The 23,470-nt window shown below is 52.6% G+C and overlaps 1 pseudogene; it reads left to right on the forward strand.

Annotated features, from left to right (window-relative positions):
• The window catches only part of LOC133354870 (cadherin-8-like), a 43,577-nt pseudogene that overhangs the window by 14,485 nt on the left and 5,622 nt on the right, over positions 1-23,470 (forward strand).

A 23,470-nucleotide genomic window follows, 5' to 3' on the forward strand; every position in this document is an offset into this window, starting at 1 on the left:
CCACCACAACCCACCGTCACCACCCACCACCTCCCACCACAACCATCTCCTTCCCACCACTACCGCCACCACCCCACCTGCTCTACATTCTCCTCCCCACCACCACCTCCACCACCTTCTCTCACCACAACCATCTCCTTCCCACCACCACCACCACCACAACCCACCGTCACCACCCACCACCTCCCACCACAACCATCTCCTCCCCATCACTACCACAACCACCCACCTGCTCCCACCACAACCATCTCCTCCCCATCACCAACTACACCACCTCCACCACATTCTCTCACCACAACCATCTCCTTCCCACCACTACCACCACCACCACCCCACCTGCTCTACATCCTCCTCCCCACCACCACCTCCACCACCTTCTCCCACCACAACCATCTCTTCCCCATCACCACCACCACCCACTTGCTCTACATCCTCCTCCCCACCACCACCTCCACCACCTCCTCTCACCACAACCATCTTCTTCCCACCACTACCACCACCACAACCCACCCACTCCACCTACTCCTGCCCACCGTCACCACCCACCAACCCACCCACAGCCGCTCGACTACGAGCGCAAGCACGCCTACACGCTCACCGTGGAGGCGTGGAACCCGGTGGCGGGGGGCAGCAGCTCCACGGCGATGGTGCCTTTGGCTGGCTCCACGCGCCTCCTCGTGAGCGTGGAGGACGCGGACGAGGGGCCCGTCTTCTCTCCGGCCGCCTACGAGTTCGAGGTGGCCGAGAGCCAGGGGCCACGGCACCCCCTCGGCACGGTCACGGCCCTGGATCCCGACGCAGCGGCCAGACCCGTGCGGTAAGCGGAGAGAGAGAGAGAGAGAGCGGAGAGAGTGGAAATCGAGAGGAGAGAGATTATGGAGAAATAGCGGGGAGAGGAGAGTGGGATTGGAGAGATTTTTGACTTTGAAACTTCTTTTATTGCCGCCAGCAGCAACAGCACTGGAGGCGATTCCGATATGAAATACACAAAGTCACCAGCAAACAAATGAAAACAAACGTTATAAATCCACGCGCTGTGGCGCTAAATGCACCACACACAATACGAAAGAAAAGTCACGTGGTGGTGGTGGTGGTCATCGCGCACGCCACGGTGACGAGCGAGCGCTTCAGAAGGTGAACACGAGGGTGCTGTGCACGCTGGTGCAGAGTGGGGCTTGTCCGGCTCCCCAGCGTTCGAAGAAGACGTGCTGCACATCACCGACATGTGTGTGGTACGCGTGCTCAGAGAGAGAGCAGAGAGAGAGGAGATGAGAGAGAGGAGATGAGAGAGAGGAGATGAGAGGAGAGATGGATCTCGCCTTCACTTCAAAAGGGGATGACTCCACCAAACAATATCATGGCGGCGGTGCGCAAACACAATTAACAACAATATCAAGACGTTCCGTATCGAACAGCGCCGTATGTGTGGCTCTAAAATGAAAATCATTTATAATACACGCCGTTCCATTCCTTCCCAGCGCACAGAAAGCTCACTACCGCTATGGGTCTCTATGTGAAATGTATGTGTGTATTTGCTAGTATATGGGTCTCTATGTGAGTATATGGGTCTTTTTGCGAGTCTATGGGTCTCTATGTGAGTCTATGGGTCTCTATGCGAGTCTATGAGTGTCTTTGTGAGTCTATGGGTCTCGACAAGTTTGTGGGTCTCTATGTGAGTCTATGGGTCTCTTTGCGAGTCCATGAATCTCTCTGTGAGTCTATGAGTGTCTTTGTGAGTCTATGGGTCTCGACAAGTTTGTGGGTCTCTATGTGAGTCTATGGGTCTCTATGTGAGTCTATGGGTCTCTATGCGAGTCCATGCATCTCTGCGTGAGTCTATGGGTGTCTTTGTGAGTCTATGGTTCTCGATAAGTTTGTGGGTCTCTATGTGAGTCTATGGGTCTCTATACGAGTCGTTGGTGACCAGGCTGCACCTGTACACCCGTGTCATCTCTGTGGTGCTGCGGCTGAGACGTGGCTCAGCGTCTCTGATCTCTGCACCACCAAGGCCACCTCGAGACTAATACCCATCACTGCAGCAATGGAATCCAACTGGAACATCACTGACATGATAGATCATTCGCTTCCCTTCGTTATCAATGCCATCCACCCACCCACTCACCCACCCACCCACCCACTCACCCACTCACCCACCCAATCATTCATCCACCCATTCATCCTCCTGCAGCTACTACCATGACGATTGTTCCAGTGAACTTATCTCACCGATTCACTCCACTCACACACTCACCCACCAACCCACTCACCCACCAACCCACTCACCCACCAACCCACTCTCCCACCAGCCCACTCACTCACTCACCCACCAGCCCACTCACTCACCCACTCACTCACTCACCCACTCACTCACTCACTCATTCACCCATTCACTCAGTCACCCACTCACTCACCCACTCACCCATCCACCTACCTACTCACCCACCCACCTACCTACTCACCCATTCACTCACCCACTCACCCACTCACTCACCCACCCACCTACCTACTCTCCCACCCACCTACCTACTCACTCACCCACCTACCTACTCACCCACTCAATCACTCACCCATCCACCCATTCACTCACCCAGTCATTCACCCACTTACTCACCCACTCACCCACCCACCTACCTACTCATCCACTCACCCAATCACTCTCCCGTCGCTACTGCATGACACCTGTCCCCTTCGAACTGATCTCTCTGATTCTCTCCACTCGCTATGTATTAGAACCTCGTGTTTATGTTATAAAATACAGCGTCTAGTGTCTAGGGTATAACACGTAGCGTGTAGTGTATAGGTTATAACACGTAGCGTGTAGTGTATATGTTATAATATACAGCGTGTAGTGTATAGGTTATAACACGTAGCGTGTAGTGTATGAGTTATAACACGTAGCGTGTAGTGTATGAGTTATAACACGTAGCGTGTAGTGTATAGGTTATAACACGTAGCGTGTAGTGTATAGGTTATAACACGTAGCGTGTAGTGTATGAGTTATAACACGTAGCATGCAGTGTATAGATTATAATAGACTGCGTGTAGTGTATGAGTTATAACACGTAGCGTGTAGTGTATAGGTTATAATAGACTGCGTGTAGTGTATGAGTTATAACACGTAGCGTGTAGTGTATAGGTTATAATAGACTGCGTGTAGTGTATGAGTTATAACACGTAGCATGTAGTGTATATGTTATAATAGACAGCGTGTAGTGTATAGGTTATAATAGACTGCGTGTAGTGTATAGGTTATAATAGACTGCGTGTAGTGTATGAGTTATAACACGTAGCGTGTAGTGTATAGGTTATAATAGACTGCGTGTAGTGTATGAGTTATAACACGTAGCGTGTAGTGTATATGTTATAATAGACAGCGTGTAGTGTATAGGTTATAATAGACTGCGTGTAGTGTATGAGTTATAACACGTAGCATGTAGTGTATATGTTATAATAGACAGCGTGTAGTGTATAGGTTATAATAGACTGCGTGTAGTGTATAGGTTATAATAGACTGCGTGTAGTGTATGAGTTATAACAGACAGCGTGCAGTGTATAGGTTATAACACGTAGCGTGTGCTGTGTAATTGCTGAACACGCAGCACACGAACCCCCACGGTTACCGCAGCGTGATCCCCGCTCTCTCCCTCTCCCATTTATCTCTCCCATTTATCTCTCCCCCAGCCACGCTGCTCTTCTTGCTCCCCCCTCTCTCCCCCCCGCTGGTGCTCCCATGGCCATTTCTCAAGCCCGCAGCGACAAATTGCTCGAGCAAGTGTAGCCGCATTCCGATTAATTAGGCAGATACTGGGAGGCTGTCCCGCAACAGCATCTCGGCAAACCTCGCTTTGATGGCAGCTCACACCGCCCTCCCCCACCACACCTCTTCGATGTGCGTCTGTGCGCGCGCGCGTACGTGTCCGTGGTGGTACGCGCGCGCGCGTGTGTCCGTGGTGGTACGCGCGCGCGCGCGTGCCCGTGGTGGTACGCGCGCGCGCGCGTGCCCGTGGTGGTACGCGCGCGCTCGTGCCCGTGGTGGTACGCGCGCGCGCGTGTGTACACGTCTAAGGCGCCACGGTGGCTATGAGATTCTAGATTTGAAGCTTTCGTGACTGCAAGGATTCATACTCTCATGTTTTTTTCGGTAAAGTCAGGTAGGTAAAAAATAAAATTTTATTTTTTACCTACGTGACTTTACCGGAAAATGTTTTTTTTTTACCTACGTGACTTTACCGAAAAAAACCTGAGAGTATGGCTATGAGATGTTAACTACCTCGTCTGGTATGCAGGAGGTCGTGGGTTCGATCGCGACCCTGACGCCTGCTGTGTATTTGGAGTTTGCGTGTGTCTCTCTCACCATCACGGTGGCTAGGAGATGTTAACCACCTCGCCTGGTATGCAGGAGGTCGTGGGTTCGATCGCGACCCTGACGCCTGCTGCTGTATATTTGGAGCTTGTGTGTGTGTGTCTCTCTCTCTCACTCTACGCGTGGATTTTTCTCCGGGTCCTCCGGTTTTTACCTCCACATTGAGAAACATGCGCTTTAGAGTATTTATAAATTTCCACGTTATAAGCCACTTTGTTGAGCTGTCATTTGTGGCCAGGTCGCGTCTGAAAAAGAGCGATATAGCTCAGCGGGCCTTACCCGGTAAAATAAATAAAATAAAATGTTTAGTAGTTTCTATGCGTGGGGAGCGGTGGCGTAGTGGTTAGCGGCCCGCGCTACGAATCCGGCGACCAGAGTTCGATCGCCGCTCACGGCCACCAGCACTGGTGACGATCATCTGAACCGGTCCTGGGCCTCCCCTAGGTCGACTTAGCCTCAAATGAGTACCTGGTGCAGTGTGCGAACATCGCCACTGGGGAGACAAAGGCGGCCGGTCGTGGTGCTGGCCACCAACCATCTCGCTAACAATACTTAGACTCCTATAACAGTAAAAAATGTGTTTACCTGGTAACGGCCCCTCTGAGCTATGTAGCTCTTGTTCAGAAGCGACCTGCTCGCGATTGATAGCCCAATTAAGTAGCGTATCATCACGTGGACATTTGTAGCAGCCAAATACTCTGAACGCGTGGTGTTCTCATTATAGATGTGGAGGGTAAAGCCCAGAGGACCCGCAGTAAAATCCACAGGACGACGTCGGAGAGAGAGTGAGAGAACACGCAAACTCCAAATATACACAGCAGGCGTCAGGTTTAGGGATCGAACCCACGACCTCGTGCGTACCGGGCAAGGTGGTTAACATCTCGCCACGGCGGCGCCGAGATGGTGGTAGCGATTCGTCTGTCCTAAGTGTCACTCGGCCTCTCGCTTCTGGCCCCGCCTACTTATATAGCCTCCTGGCATCTCTCCCACTTTACAAACACATTGTCCTGCGGAGGGAGCTGGTAGGAACGTTGGGTTGCTCGGTCAATGGCCAGGGTCAACGGCGGCGTGGTGTATTCCGCAAATATGCCCGACTGTGAGGGCGGGCACAAGCCGGCGTGAGTAGGTTAAACGTTGAGTTTTTTAAGGGCACCACGGGGTGACCAGCCCCTCCCCACCCAGCCCCACCCCTCCCACCCCCGACCCAGCCCCAGCCTCCCCACACAGTCCCTCCCCACCTTCTCCACCCTGCCCCTCCCCACCGTCCCCACCCCGCCCTCCCCACCAGGCCCACCCAGCCCCTCCCCACCCGCCCCACCCAGCCCCTCTCCACCCTGCCCACCCAGCCCCTCCCAACCAGCCCCACCCTCCCCACCCGCCCCACCCAGCCCCTCCCCACCCTCTCCACCCAGCCCCTCCCCACCCAGCCCCTTCCCACCCTCCCCTCTCCACCCAGCCCCTCCCTGCACAACGGACGAACACAATAATCCCCTGTGGGCTGGTGTAACCAGAGGTTCCTACCAGTATACATTTTCTTGCTGTGGTGTTCACACCTGATGATGATTGCTTGTGTTGCAATCGAAACGTCCTAATTTAATTGGATTTTTATATTTTATTCATTATTTATTATTTTATTTACCTACGTGACTTTAGCGAAAGAACCAAGATGTATCTGTCGAGTTGATGCTATAGTTGCTCAGGCAACCAGATGAGAGAGTTCATGAGAGACCGCAAGAGTGACCCCACCCCTCTCTCCTCCACGGGGCTGGCAATATCCAGCCGTCGGTAGGGGGACGATGGTTGCTGTTCTAGATTTGAAGTTTTCGTGACTGCAATGATCCATACTCTTTGGTTCTTTCGGTAAAGTCACGTAGATGAAAAAACTATAAAAATGAAATAATAATAAAATAACAATAACATTTTTAAATAAGAATAAAATAGAAATAAAATTAAAAATAAAATTAAAAATAACTAAATTAAATCACGGTTAGATTGCAACACAAGTACTCATCATCAGGTGTGTAAATCACAGCTAGAATTTGTTTTACTAAAGTAAACATTTTTTCTTTTATTATTCTTTTTACTATTTTTTCACCTACGTGACTTTACCGACGATGGCTGTGTTTGTACTCCGGGTAGTGATGAGTGTTTGTAATTAATATTTAATAACACACGCTGTCACGCGTCTGCTGGGTGCGTCGAAGTGGATTTGACGCCGCACTTAGTCGCCCGTCAGTACCGATGTTCGTTTGACATTTCGATGTGCCCTGAAGGAGGGGCATTATCCGAAACGTCGCCAACTATATCTGTTTATTTTTCCTATCTTTTAAAAGCCATGTGTAAAGTTATTGACGGTTATGTTGTTGTTGTCACATTCTAAATGCAGCTCTGGAAGGGTTAGATAGCTGATATACAACTGATGTATGTCTCCCCCTTCCGTGTTCGTGTGTGTGTGTTTGTCTCGGTGTGTGTGTGCGTGCGTCTCGGTGTGTGTGTTCGTGTGTGCGTCTCGGTGTGTACGTGTGCGTGTGTGCAGCTACTCGATCGATCGCAACACCGACGTCGACCGTCACTTCGACGTCGACCCCCTGTCGGGCGTCCTCACCGTCGCTCGGCCCGCTCGACCGCGAGTCCACCGAGCTCTTTAACATCACGGTGATCGCCACGCAGGCCGGTGAGCGTCACTCGCAGGGTCACTCCACCTCGCAGGGTCACGCCGTCTCGCAGGGTCACTCCGCCTCGCAGGGTCACTCCGCCTCGCAGGGTCACTCCGTCTCGCAGGGTCACTCCGTCTCGCAGGGTCACACCGTCTCGCAGGGTCACTCCGTCTCGCAGGGTCACTCCGCCTCGCAGGGTCACTCCGCCTCGCAGGGTCACACCGTCTCGCAGGGTCACTCCGTCTCGCAGGGTCACTCCGTCTCGCAGGGTCACTCCGTCTCGCAGGGTCACTCCGTCTCGCAGGGTCACTCCGTCTCGCAGGGTCACACCGCCTCGCAGGGTCACTCCGCCTCGCAGGGTCACTCCGTCTCGCAGGGTCACACCGCCTCGCAGGGTCACCCCGTCTCGCAGGGTCACTCCACCTCGCAGGGTCACTCCGTCTCGCACCACCCTCACGCCTCGTCACAGGGTCACCCGTGGAGAATCACTCTCACACTCACTCTCTATCGCCACACTCACTCTCTATCACCACACTCACTCACTCTCTCACACACTCTTACTCACACTCACTCTCTCACACTCTCTCTCTCACACACTCTTACTCACTCTCTCACATTCACTCTCTCCCACCCACTCTCCCGCCCACTCTCCCACCCACTCTCCTTTTCACTCTCCCACACACTCTCCCATTCACTCTCCTATTCACTCTCCTGCCCACTCTCCCACTCACTCACTCTCCCACCCACTCTCCTATTCACTCTCCCACTCACTCTCCCACTCACTCTCCCACCCACTCTCCCACCCACTCTCCCACTCACTCACTCTCCCACCCACTCTCCTATTCACTCTCCCATTCATTCTCCCATTCACTCTCCCACCCACTCTCCCGCCCCACTCTCCCACTCACTCACTCTCCCACTCACTCTCCCATTCACTCTCTCACCCACTTTCCTCTCTCCCACTCACTCTCCCACTCACTCTCCCACCCACTCTCCCACTCACTCTCCCACTCACTCTCCCACTCACTCTCCCCACCCACTCTCCCACCACTCTCCCACTCACTCACTCTCCCACCCACTCTCCTATTCACTCTCCCATTCACTCTCCTATTCACTCTCCCACTCACTCTCCCCCCACTCTCCTATTCACTCTCCCGCCCGCCCTCCCGCTCCCTCCCCCAGACGACCAGGCTCTGGTGGGCCGTGCCCCCGTCACGGTGCGAGTCCTCGACGTCAACGACAACGCCCCCGAGCTCCTGGGGCCCGACGAGCTCGTGCTGTGTGAGAACACGCCCGCTGGCCAGGTGCGGACCACGTGGTGGGCGGGGCATGATGGGGGGTGGGGCAGTGGGGGGTGAGAACACTTCCCCTGGTCAGGTGTGGACCACGTGGTGCGCGGGGCATGATGGGGGGTGTGGCCTGGGGGGTGAGAACACGCCCCCTGGCCAGGTGCGGGCCACGTGGTGTGCGGGGCATGACGGGGGGTGTGGCCTGGGGGGGTGAGAACCCTTCCCCTGGTCAGGTGCGGGCCACGTGGTGTGCGGGGCATGACAGGGGGTGTGGCCTGGGGGGTGAGAATACACCCCCTGGCCAGGTGCGGACCACGTGGTGTGCGGGGCATGATGGGGGGTGTGGCAGTCGAAATCGTGGGGGGAGGGGCTTATATTCTTAGGTTTTTTGGTAAAGTCACGTAGGTGAAAAATTTAAATTAATAAAAATAAAGTAAAAATAAAATAAATTATTTTATTTTATTATTATTTTATTTTTATTATACGTTTATTAATTTTATTTTACTTTATTGAAAATGAAAATTAATAAAAGTAAAATAAAATAAATTATTTTATTGTTATTTTACTTTTATTAATTAAATTTTATTTTACTTTATTAAAAATGAAAATTAATCAAAGTAAAATAAAAATTAATTATTTTTATTTTATTTTACTTTTATTAATTTTATTTTTTACCTACGTGACTTTACCGAAAAAACCCTAAGAATATGAATCCTTGCAGACCCGAAAGCTTCAAACCTAGGGGAAGGGGCTGTTGAAGGGATGGAGGGAGAGGCGAAGATGATGGACAATGATAGCAATGAAGGTGGAGGGAGGAGAGGAGAGGGGTAAATGTGATGAGATTTTTATGGTCTCTGTGGTGCACTTGGGCATATGAGAAAAAGAGCGAATAGCTCATCGCATTCCTCCAGTATTAATACAGATTATGATTCCTACTCAAACTAAACTAAACGTTTATTTTACCAGGCAAGGCCCACTGAGCCTCCGTAGCATTTTTTCAGAAGCGAGCTGGCCACAAATGATGGCTCAACGAAACGCGTTTTCATCACGTGGAAATGTACAGCAGACACATACTCGAAGCGTGGCACGTTGATTTGAAATGTGGAAGGAAAAACGGGAGGACCCGGAGAAGAATCCACGCGACCACGAGTTAGAGAGAGAGAGAGACACCACAAACTCCGATCTCATGTCGCATCATAAGTAGCCAACTGTACTAATCGAAGGTTAGGGGAAAATACAACAAACTAAACGCAAAAATAAGTAATTAAATTATTACACTGGTCAACAAAAGAAAAAATCTGGCCTGGACTTTTGCAGCTGTTTTAGACTAATTTCAGGGTGCTGATTCCAAATCTGATCTCAGATTTGCTCTGTAACATCTCATTTTATGCTATCGGCATACCCAATTTTCATTGATTTTACCCGAAATTAACTCTGTCGCTTATGATTGCAAGTTGTTGCGAGTCAGTGGCTGCTTTAGTGTTAAAATATGGTGCTGTATTTTTAGGATAGTGGGTATATAATATAATTTGATGTAGATATCCACATTTATTTAATATTTTTCTTCTGCAGTTTTTATCGAAAATGCAATATTTTATATCTCAAAAACCTGATGTGATAGACAAAAACTGATGCCAGATTTGGAATCAGCACCCCAAAATTACCTTAAAACAGTTGGGATACCTTATGCCAAAAAAAGTGTGTTGACCAGTGTTATTAGAGGAACTCTCCAGAGACGCAGGCCTTCATCCAACAGTGGATTGACCCTGGCCGATGATGGTGATGATGATGGTGATGCTGCTGCTGCTGCAGGGAGCATGCGGAGAGAAGAGGTGGAGGGATGGGAGCGATGGAGGGAGGGATTGAGGGATGGAGGGTGAAGGAGGGCGATGGGGAGGGCAGGTATAGCAGGTGGCCTCTAACAGCACTCGGCTCGACAGCCTGCGTAGGCTACACAAGGGGATCGTTGTCTTCGTGTGTGCACATGCGCGCGCACATGTGTGTGTGCGTGCGTGCGTGTGTGCGCGTGCGTTCGCGTGTGTGCGTGCGTGTGGGTACGTGTGTGTGTGTGTGCGTGTGTGCGTGTGTGTGCGTGCGTGTGTGTGCATGTGCGCGCGCACGTGTGTGTGTGTGTGTTTGCGTGCTTGTGTGTATGTGTACTTGTGTGTGTGCGTGTGTGTGTGCGCGCGCGTGCGTGCGTGTGTGCTTGCGTGCGTGTGTGTGGTAGTCCAAACGGTGAGCGCTCTGCGCTACGAACCCGATGACGATTTTGATTCCCGCTCGCGACCACCAACAGCCGGTGACGATTATCTGAACCGGTCATGGTTCTCCCCTTGGTCGACTCGGCCTCAAATGAGTACCTGGTGCGATGTGAAAACATCGCCACCGGGGAGACAAAGGCGGCCGAGGGTGGTGCTGGCTACCCACCCCCTCGTGTGCCGTTCGGGCCTTCATAGGTGCTCGCTAACAGCACTTGCCCCAGCAGCCTGCGAAGGGGCGATCTTCGTCTCTGTTGCGCGCATGTAGCGGCGCACTGTTTATAAGCCGGTTCCGCTTATCGGGGTGAGAACTCGCGAGATTGGGACAGGGGGAGTCGTTGTCTCTCGCGATGGGGCGATGACTGGCGGATAAGGTTGTTGCTCACTACACAACTCCCCCTCCTCTTCTTCCTCCTCCCTCCTCCTCCGTTGATCAAAGAAGGGATTGTTGCGATTTCAACCTCGGATGTAGTCTGCGCGAGTGGGTGGGTGTGTATGTACACGAATGAAAGCATGGGTGGGTGTGTATGTTAACGAGTGAATACATGTGTGGGTTGGTGTGTATGTTAACGAATGAATTCATGGGTAGGTGTGTATGTAAATAAATGAAAGCATGGGTGGGTGTGTATGTTAACGAGTGAATGCATGTGTGTGTGTGAACGTAAGCGCACACGTCAATTGAAAGTGAAGCTTAAATTAGATTCTGAGATCTTCATCGGAGTTCACCAGCCCCGTGTGCGAATTGCTTCTTGTTGTTGTTATTGTTGTTGTCGTAGCAGAGAAATTGCAGAGAAGGGAGGCTCCTGTGTGTATGAGAGAGAGGAGCGGTGGCGCAGTGGTTAGCGCGTTGGCGCTACGGACCCAGCGACACGAGTTCGGTTCCCCCACACGGCCACCAAAAAAAGGGACGATTATCTGAATCGGTCCTGGGCCTCCCCTAGGTCGATTCAGCCTAAACCGAGTACCTGGTGCGGTGTGTAGTAAACATCGCCACTGGGGAGACAAAGGCGGCCGGGCGTGGTGTTGGCCACCCACCCCCTCGTGTGCTGTGCCGGCCTCCATAGGTGCCCACCAACAGCACTTGCCCCGACAGTCTGATGAAGGTTATACGGGGGATCTTTGTCTTTTTGTCCATGCACAGGTGGTGCACATCTTCAGTGCCGTGGATCGAGATGAGAATCATGTATCATCTCCGGTCAAAATCTCGCTCTCCGCTCCGTCCGCCAACTCCAACTTCACGCTGACAGACCATCACAGTGAGTGCTGCAGCCACACCGATCATTTTCGAATTTTGACCATCGCACCATCATCACACCATCATCACACCATCATCACATGATCTCACCAGCCCATCATCATCACACTATCTCACCATATCATCATCACACCATCTTACCATCATCACACCATTCCACCACTACGCAATCTCACCATCATCACACGATCTCATCATCACTCGATCATCACACCATCATCTTACCATCACATCATCTCATCTCACTATCTCACCATATCTCCATCTCGCCAATAGAGGGCGCTCTAGAAAGCCCCTCTGGAGGGGTAATCGGCCTACTCTTCCGCGCTGCGACAGGCGTCGTGTAAGAGTTCTGAGTACCCACACTTTACCCCATTACACGTGACCTGCCCCTGTCCCCAAACTGTTGCTGCTGGACCCATTTCTACCGCTGGGTGGACAGAGGCGGCCGGGCTGGAGGGGGGAGGGGGGTCGGGGGGTGACTACACTGACCCCGTCCTTTCATCTAGCAGTGGATAGATACAGGAGCTCTCAATTACATCAATGGCGAGTACAATTGCATGTTCCCGAAATCATCATCATCATCATCATTGGCCATGGTCATTCCACATCTGGATGAAAGCCCTCGTCTCTGGAGAGCCCCTCTGATAATAATGATGACCTCATATTTACCAATTCCTCTCCTCGGCTCTCCTCTCTCCCCATTGCGTCCATTGTCCATCTCTCCACCTCTCCCTCCATCCCTTCCCCCTCCCTCCACCACTCACCCCCACCTCCCCTTTGCCCTCTCCCCCACTAACCCCCACCCACTAAACCCACTAACCCCCACCCTCTCCCCCACTAACCCCACCCTCTAAACCCACTAACCCCACCTCTCCCCCACCCCCACCCTCTCCCCCACTAACCCCCACCCTCTCCCCCACTAAACCCCACCCTCTCCCCCACTAACCCACCCTCTCCCCCCCTAACCCCACCCTCTCCCCCACTAACCCCACCCCTCTCCCCACTAACCCCCACCCTCCTCCCCACTAACCCCCACCCTCTCCCCTACTAACCCCACCCTCTCCCCCACTAACCCCACCCTCTCCCCCACTAACCCCCACCCTCTCCCCACTAACCCCCACCCTCTAAACCCACTAACCCCAACCCTCTCCCCCACTAACCCCCACCCTCTAAACCCACTAACCCCACCCTCTCCCCCACTAACCCCCACCCTCTCATCCCCACTAACCCCACCCTCTCCCCCACTACCCCCACCCTCTCCCCCACTAACCCCACCCTCTCCCCCACTAACCCCCACCCTCTCCCCCACTAACCCCACCCTCTCCCCCACTAACCCCACCCTCTCCCCCACTAACCCCCACCCTCTCCCCCACTAACCCCACCCTCTCCCCCACTAACCCCACCCTCTCCCCCACTAACCCCACCCTCTCCCCCACTAACCCCACCCTCTCCCCCACTAACCCCACCCTCTCCCCCACTAACCCCACCCTCTCTCCCACATAACCCCCACCCTCTCCCCCACTAACCCCACCCTCTCCCCCACTAACCCCACCCTCTCCCCCACTAACCCCCACCCTCTCCCCCCACTAACCCCCACCTTCTCCCCCACTAACCCCCCACCCTCTCCCCACTAACCCCACCCTCTCCCCCACTAACCCCCACCCTCTCCCCCACTAACCCCACCCTCTCCCCCACATACCCCCACCCTCTCCCCCACTAACCCCCACCCTCTAAACCCACTAACCCCACCCTCTCCCCCACTAACCCCCACCCTCTCCCCCACTAACCCCACCCTCTCCCCCCACTAACCCCCACCCTCTCCCCCACTAACCCCACCCTCTCCCTACCCCCCATCACACTAACCCCCACCCTCTAAACCCCACTAACCCCCACCCTCTCCCCACGACCCCCACCCTCTCCCCACTAACCCCCGCCCTCTCCCCACTACCCCCACCCTCTCCTCCACTAACCCCACCCCTCTCCCCCACTAACCCCACCCTCTCCCCCACTAACCCCACCCTCTCCCCCACTAACCCCACCCTCTCCCCCACTAACCCCACCCTCTCCCCCACTAACCCCACCCTCTAAACCCACTAACCCCACCCTCTCCCCCACTAACCCCCACCCTCTCCCCCACTAACCCCACCCTCTCCCCCACTAACCCCCACCCTCTCCCCCACTAACCCCACCCTCTAACCCACTAACCCCCACCCTCTCCCCCACTAACCCCACCCTCTAACCCACTAACCCCACCCTCTCCCCCACTAACCCCACCCTCTAAACCCACTAACCCCACCCTCTCCCCCACTAACCCCCACCCTCTCCCCCACTAACCCCCACCCTCCCCCACTAACCCCACCCCTCTCCCCCACTAACCCCACCCTCTCCCCCACTAACCCCCCACCCTCTCCCCCACTAACCCCACCCTCTCCCCCACTAACCCACCCTCTCCCCACTAACCCCACCCTCTCCCCCCACTAACCCCACCCTCTAAACCCACTAACCCCACCCTCTCCCCCACTAACCCCCACCCTCTCCCCCCACTAACCCCCACCCTCTCCCCCACTAACCCCCACCCTCTCCCCCACTAACCCCACCCTCTAAACCCACTAACCCCCACCCTCTCCCCCACTAACCCCACCCTCTAAACCCACTAACCCCACCCTCTCCCCCACTAACCCCCACCCTCTCCCCCACTAACCCCACCCTCTAAACCCACTAACCCCCACCCTCTCCCCGACTAACCCCACCCTCTAAACCCACTAACCCACCCTCTCTCCCCCACTAACCCCACCCTCTAAACCCACTAACCTCACCCTCTCCCCCACTAACCCCCACCCTCTCCCCCACTAACCCCACCCTCTCCCCCACTAACCCCCCCCCTCTCCCCCACTAACCCACCCTCTCCCCACTAACCCCCACCCTCTCCCCCCACTAACCCCACCCTCTCCCCCACTAACCCCCACCCTCTCCCCCACTAACCCCCACCCTCTCCCCGACTAACCCCCACCCTCTCCCCCACTAACCCCCACCCTCTCCCCACTAACCCCCACCCTCTCCCCCACTAACCCCACCCTCTCCCCCACTAACCCCACCCTCTCCCCCACTAACCCCCACCCTCTCCCCCACTAACCCCACCCTCTCCCCCACTAACCCCACCCTCTCCCCCACTAACCCCACCCTCTCCCCCACTAACCCCACCCTCTCCCCCACTAACCCCACCCTCTCCCCCACTAACCCCCACCCTCTCCCCCACTAACCCCCACCCTCTCCCCCACTAACCCCACCCTCTCCCCCACTAACCCCCACCCTCTCCCCCACTAACCCCCACCCTCTCCCCCACTAACCCCACCCTCTCCCCCACTAACCCCACCCTCTCCCCCACTAACCCCCACCCTCTCCCCCACTAACCCCCACCCTCTCCCCCACTAACCCCACCCTCTCCCCCACTAACCCCCACCCTCTCCCCCACTAACTCCCCACCCTCTCCCCCACTAACCCCACACCCTCTCCCCCCACTAACCCCCACCTTCTCCCTGACATACCAACCCCCCTCCCTCCATTCCTCTATCACTCCCCCTCCCCTCCCACCCCACACCCTCATCTCCATACCTCTCGGGGGCCACGATGTTTCTCACTTTCTCCCCGTACCCCCCTGCATGCCCCTCCCCCACTTTCCCCCTCCCGCCTTCGCCCCCCCCCCCTTCATCCCACCTCCGCCTTGCCCAAAGATAAAGAACCCCCATATAGCCTTCGCAGACTGTCGGGGCAAGTCCTGTTAGCACCTACGAAGGCCACACGGCGCACGAGGGTGTGGGTGGCCAGCACCACGCCCGGCCGCCTTTGTTTCACTGGTGACGATGTTAATACTCATCCCACCAGGTACTCGCTTTCTATGTGTATACGTGTGTATGTTGAACTTCGTTTGCACCATATGTAGCCACCCGTGCTAATCGGAGGTGCGGGAAAAGGACCACAAACTAAACACAAAAATCAGTTCAAATTTTTTTTTATTTTCATCGAGATTTAAAAGTGGCGGAGCTCCACTGACTTCCTAATATGGGAAGGAAGAGCGTTCCAGACGGCCGCAGAAGCGCATCTGAAAGCGCGCGAAACAGTGACCGTCTTTACTATGGGGACCTCATTTGCCAGTAAAAATATGATAATTGGTTCTTTACCCTTCTATCTGGCAACAAAACTGACACCTTTTTGCAAGGAGTCATGTTTGCATAGACCGCAATACCTGCAGTCATAAATACAAACAAAAGACATAACTCTGATAATGTGCACTGTCCTTGAAGTTGATTGGTCCACACCCGAGACAGCTTTCCTTCGAGCCTAGTCTCATATGGGTTGGACCAGATGACGCCAAAAGGCGCACAACTCAAGGACAATGCACCATCAGAGTATGAGAGCTCGGGGCAAGCATCTACACTATGGGGTCCTCATTTGCCAGTAAAAATATGATAATTGGTTCTTTACCCTTCTATCTGGCAACAAAACTGACACCTTTTTGCGTCATCTGGTCCAACCCATATGAGACTAGGCTCGAAGGAAAGCTGTCTCGGGTGTGGACCAATCAACTTCAAGGACAGTGCACATTATCAGAGTTATGTCTTTTGTTTGTATTTATGACTGCAGGTATTGCGGTCTATGCAAACATGACTCCTTGCAAAAAGGTGTCAGTTTTGTTGCCAGATAGAAGGGTAAAGAACCAATTATCATATTTTTACTGGCAAATGAGGTCCCCATAGTGTAGATGCTTGCCCCGAGCTCTCATACTCTGATGGTGCATTGTCCTTGAGTTGTGCGCCTTTTGGCGTCATCTGGTCCAACCCATATGAGACTAGGCTCGAAGGAAAGCTGTCTCGGGTGTGGACCAATCAACTTCAAGGACAGTGCACATTATCAGAGTTATGTCTTTTGTTTGTATTTATGACTGCAGGTATTGCGGTCTATGCAAACATGACTCCTTGCAAAAAGGTGTCAGTTTTGTTGCCAGATAGAAGGGTAAAGAACCAATTATCATATTTTTACTGGCAAATGAGGTCCCCATAGTGTAGATGCTTGCCCCGAGCTCTCATACTCTGATGGTGCATTGTCCTTGAGTTGTGCGCCTTTTGGCGTCATCTGGTCCAACCCATATGAGACTAGGCTCGAAGGAAAGCTGTCTCGGGTGTGGACCAATCAACTTCAAGGACAGTGCACATTATCAGAGTTATGTCTTTTGTTTGTATTTATGACTGCAGGTATTGCGGTCTATGCAAACATGACTCCTTGCAAAAAGGTGTCAGTTTTGTTGCCAGATAGAAGGGTAAAGAACCAATTATCATATTTTTACTGGCAAATGAGGTCCCCATAGTGTAGATGCTTGCCCCGAGCTCTCATACTCTGATGGTGCATTGTCCTTGAGTTGTGCGCCTTTTGGCGTCATCTGGTCCAACCCATATGAGACTAGGCTCGAAGGAAAGCTGTCTCGGGTGTGGACCAATCAACTTCAAGGACAGTGCACATTATCAGAGTTATGTCTTTTGTTTGTATTTATGACTGCAGGTATTGCGGTCTATGCAAACATGACTCCTTGCAAAAAGGTGTCAGTTTTGTTGCCAGATAGAAGGGTAAAGAACCAATTATCAGTGACCGTCTTTGTTCGATGGCCAGCCAAAAGGGTTACGGAAGGTGCATTTTCCCTTGAGATGAAATCAAAAATGTTGATTAAATATAATCTATCGACGGTGGTGAGGGGAGGGGGGGGTGGGGGGGGGCCCAGCACACCGGTTCAGATAATCGTGACCGGCGTCGGCTTTCACGTGAGCCCGAATTGATCTCGGCTCGCAGCGCCACGTGCTCAACCACTGCACCACCACTCCCCACCCCACCTCACCCCACCCCCCAGACGGCACGGCCTCCCTATCCCTGCGTCGGCGCCTGTCCCGCGGTGGTGCCGAGGAGCTGTCCACCCTGGGCCTGGTGCTGCCGCTCTCCGTGGTGCTGGAGGACTCGGGCTCCCCGGGTGCCCTGAGCAGCACCGCGACCGTGCGCGTGCGCGTCTGCGCCTGCAGCCGCCGCGGCGCCGTCACCGCGTGCACCCTGCAGGCGCTCGCAGTGCTGCCCGCTGGGCTCAGCGTGCACGCGCTCATCGCCATCCTCGCCTGCCTGCTCATCTTGCTCAGTGAGTGAGGGGGGAGGGCGAGTGAGCGACAGAGAGAGAGATGTAGAGAGCGACAGCGAGAGAGAGAGAGCGGGAGAGAGAGCGGGAGAGAGAGCGAGAGAGAAAGCGAGCGAAAGACTTTGACTTTTAAACAACTTTTATTGCACGCCAGCAGCAAAAGCACTGGAGGCGATTTTAATATGAAATACAGTCATCAGCAAACAAATGAAAATAAACGCTACAAATCGACGCGCTGTGGCGCTGAAAGCACTGCGCACAATACTAAAGAAAAGTCACGTGGTGGTGGTGGTGTCATGGCACACGCCACGGTGACGAGCGAGCGCTTCAGAAGGTGAACATGAGAGAGAGAGACACACAGAGAGACAGAGAGACACACAGAGAGATAGACACACACAGACACGGAGAGACACACAGAGAGAGAGAGAGACACAAGCGAGAGAGAGATCGAGAGAGAGATGCAGCCTGCAAACTACACGTACACGTGTCACATGCACGCGAACATGTCCACGTACACCAAGATCAAAACAAGAATGCCTTGAATAGTCTTTAATAGACTGTTAGGGCAAGTGCTATTTGTGTGCACACATATACCTCTTACACTCATGCCTGCAATGACAAAGATCCTCCTTATAGCGTCAACAGACCTGTGGGTCAATTGGTATTAGCTAGTATTGTATATATGTTGAACTTATGTCGCACCTATCCGTAGCCAACCGCGCTAATTGTATGTGCGCCGATGAAAGCCAGAAGGGTAAGCGAGGGGGTGGCTGGACAGCACCAGGTACTCATTTGAGGCTGAGTCGACCTAGGAGAGGTCCGGGACCTGATAAAATTATCGTCACTGGTGTTGACGTGAGCGTGAATCGTCCTCACGTGGCTGGTTTCCTAAGCGCAGTGTGCTTACGACTGCACTAATTACTACACTAACTACTACACTAACTACTGAAACTAACTACTACACTAACTACTACACTAACCACTACACTAACCACTACACTAACCACTACACTTAACTACTACACTAACCACTACACTAACTACTACACTAACTACTACACTAACTACTACACTAACCACTACACTAACCATTACACTAATCACTACACTAACTACTACACTAACCATTACACTAACTACTACACTAACTACTACACTAACTACTACATAACTACTACATAACTACTACACTAACTACTACACTAACAACTACACTAACCATTACACTAACTACGACACTAACTACTACATAACTACTACATAACTACTACACTAACTACTACACTAACTACTGCACTAACAACGACACTAACTACTACATAACTACTACACTAACTACTACACTAACTACTACACTAACTACTACACTAACTACTACACTAACTACTACACTAACTATTACACTAACTACTACACTAACCACTACACTAACTACTACACTAACCACTACACTAACTACTACACTAACTACTACACTAACTATTACACTAACTACTACACTAACTACTGCACTAACTACTACACTAACTACTACACTAACCATTACACTAACTACTACACTAACTATTACACTAACTACTACACTAACCACTACACTAACTATTACACTAACTACTACACTAACCACTACACTAACTACTACACTAACTACTACACTAACCATTACACTAACCACTACACTAACCACTACACTAACCATTACACTAACTACTACACTAACTACTGCACTAACCATTACACTAACTACTACACTAACTACTGCACTAACCACTACACTAACTACTACAATAACTACTACACTAACCATTACACTAACTACTACACTAACCACTACACTAACTACTATACTAACTACTGCACTAACCACTACACTAACTACTACAATAACTACTACACTAACCATTACACTAACTACTACACTAACTACTACACTAACTACTACACTAACTACTACACTAACCATTACACTAACTACTACAATAACTACTACAACTAACTACTACACTAACTACTGCACTAACCACTACACTAACTACTACACTAACTACTACACTAACTACTACACTATCTACTACAATAACTACTACACTAACTACTACACTAACTACTACACTAACTACTACACTAACCATTACACTAGCTACTACACTAACTACTACACTAACTACTACACTAACTACTACACTAACCATTACACTAGCTACTACACTAACTACTACACTAACTACTACACTAACTACTACACTAACCATTACACTAGCTACTACACTAACTACTACACTAACTACTACACTAACTACTACACTAACCATTACACTAACTACTACACTAACTACTGCACTAACCACTACACTAACTACTACACTAACTACTACACTAACTACTACACTAACTACTACAATAACTACTACACTAGCTACTACACTAACTACTACACTAACCACTACACTAACTACTACACTAACTACTACACCAACTACTACACTAACTACTACACTAACTACTACACTAACTACTACACTAACCATTATGCGAACGCATACGCATGTCTCTCCCACGTCCTAAATCTCTCTCCCCATCTCTGTCCATCTCTCTCTCTCCATCTCTCTCTCCATCTCTCTCTCCATCTCTCTTACCTCTCCTCTCTTCCGATTCCCCGCCGCTCTCTGCTTTGCCTGTCAATCGACACGAAATCCATTCGACCTCCGACACAGTTTTCGCAAGTCCTGCCAACACCGTCCCAGCTTTCTTCTGCGCGCGTGTGTCTGTGTGTGTGTATATATTCATCATGTTGTCGTTCCAGCAATATATATATAGTTTGACCCTTGACGGTCCGTCACATCGTTTACTAGATGTGATGGCCCTGGTGTGAGTTAAGCAAAGACAAAGATCCCCCGTGTAGCCCTTCACAGTCTGCTGGGACAAGTGCAGGAAGGTACTCATTTGAGGCTGAGTGGAACTAGGGGAGGCCTGGGGACTGGTTTAAATATTCGCCGCTTTTATTTGGTCGCGAGCGGGAATCTAACTCGGATCGCCGCGCTAACCACTGCGCCACCACTCCCCACAGACCCAGCCACAACAGTCACCATTCGCCAATAACTGGCGGTGACATCACCATGGTTCTTGAGCCAGGCTAGGTGCACAAAGACAAATATCCCCCATATAGCCTTTAGTAGACTATTAGGGAAAGTGCTGTTTGGGAAAACCCATGAATGCCGGCACTGCACACGAGGGGGTTGGTGGCCAACAATATGCCCGGCCGTCTTTGTCTTCCCAGTGGTTATGTCTACACAACGCACCAGATACTCATTTGAGGCTGAGTGGACGTAGGGCAGGCCCATGAGCGGTTCAGATCACCGTCACCGGTGTTGGCCGTGAGAGAGAATCGAATCCCAGGTCGTCGGGTTTATAGCGCAGCGTAGCGCGAAACACTGCACTACTGCTCCACGCACATGGACACACGCACACACACACGTAGACACACACACCCGTACACACACACGCGTACACACACGCACACACACACGCACACACACGCGCACACACACGTACACACACGTACACACGCACACAGCCGCGTACACACGCACACGCACACACACACGCACACGCGTACACACACACACGCACACGCACGCACGTACACACACACACGCACACACGTACACACACGCACACACACGCACACACGCACACACACGCGTACACACACGCACACACACACGCACACACACGCGCACACACACGTACACACACGTACACACGCACACAGCCGCGTACACACGCACACGCACACACACACGCACACGCGTACACACACACACGCACACGCACGCACGTACACACACACACGCACACACGTACACACACGCACACACACGCACACACGCACACACACGCGTACACACACGCACACACACACGCACACACACGCGCACACACACGTACACACACGTACACACGCACACAGCCGCGTACACACGCACACGCACACACACACGCACACGCGTACACACACACACGCACACGCACGCACGTACACACACACACGCACACACGTACACACACGCACACACACGCACACACGCACACACACGCGTACACACACGCACACACACACGCACACACACGCGCACACACACGTACACACACGTACACACGCACACAGCCGCGTACACACGCACACGCACACACACACGCACACGCGTACACACACACACGCACACGCACGCACGTACACACACACACGCACACACGTACACACACGCACACACACGCACAAACGCACACACACACGCACACACACGCGTACACACACACGCACACACACGCGTACACACACACGCACACGGACACGCACACATACGCGTACACACACGCACACACACGCGTACACACACGCACACACACGCGTACACACACGCCATTTCGACATCAGTCACGCGGTCTACCAATTCACCTTGCACGAGGCGTGTGTTGAGCACGCGCACGCACGCGCACACACACGAGCGCACACACGCACACACGCACACACGAGCACACACGCACGCACGCGCCCGCGCGGATAGTCCACCTCTCAGCGAGTAATTACTCGACATTCGAGGATGCCGTTCATCCTTCTCAACGTGGGCGCTCCATCCATCCGTCAAAGCGCGTCGCAGCCTCACATCACATCTCACGTCCGTTCGTCTTGTAATCAATCGTGTTCCCAACGCTTGATCGCTCTCTCTCTCTCTCTCTCTGCTCGCTCTCCTCTCTCTCTGCTCTCTCCTCTCTCTCTCTGCTCGCTCTCTCTTTTTTCTTTTACGATCAGTGGAAACAAGAAGATGCTCGGTGTAGTCGGCACTTTGCTTCGTTCATCATTTCGTAATTTTTTTTTACTTTGCTTTATGTAAACCCCCACCTCTCGCTCACTCTCTCGCTCACTCTCTCGCTCACTCTCTCGCTCACTCTCTCGCTCACTCTCTCGGTCACTCTCTCGCTCACTCTCTCGGTCACTCTCTCGCTCACTCTCTCGGTCACTCTCTCGCTCACTCTCTCGCTCTCTCTCTCGCTCTCTCTCGTTCTGCACGCAGCCCTTCTCGCAGTCCGACGGCCTCCGACGGGTAGCTCTCTCTCTGCCCCCTCTCTCTCTTGCTCGCATCGACTCGATCTCTGCGCGGACGTTCCCATTTCAGCCTCGTCCGTCCGTCCGTCTCATTCTTTGACGAGTCTTCCGATTTGGTTCATTTTGACACCGAGAACAAGTTTGCAGGAGGTTCCCAGTGCGCATCATCCGCACGTCGCCTGCCAAGCTCGCAAGGACAAAGCTCCGACCCACCGCCGTGTCGCATTTCTAACAGACTGTCGGGGCCAAGCGCCGTTCGCGAGTAGCATCTACGCAGGCGCACACGGAGGGGGTTTTGCTGGCAAAGCACAAAGACGGAATCTGTTGGGGGCTATATACGAGGGGGGAGGGGGCATCTACTCGTCCTCG

This window comes from Lethenteron reissneri, chromosome 49 (assembly GCF_015708825.2).
Source record: "Lethenteron reissneri isolate LAM-NWPU_2019-01 chromosome 49, ASM1570882v1, whole genome shotgun sequence".
Lineage (NCBI taxonomy): Eukaryota > Metazoa > Chordata > Hyperoartia > Petromyzontiformes > Petromyzontidae > Lethenteron > Lethenteron reissneri.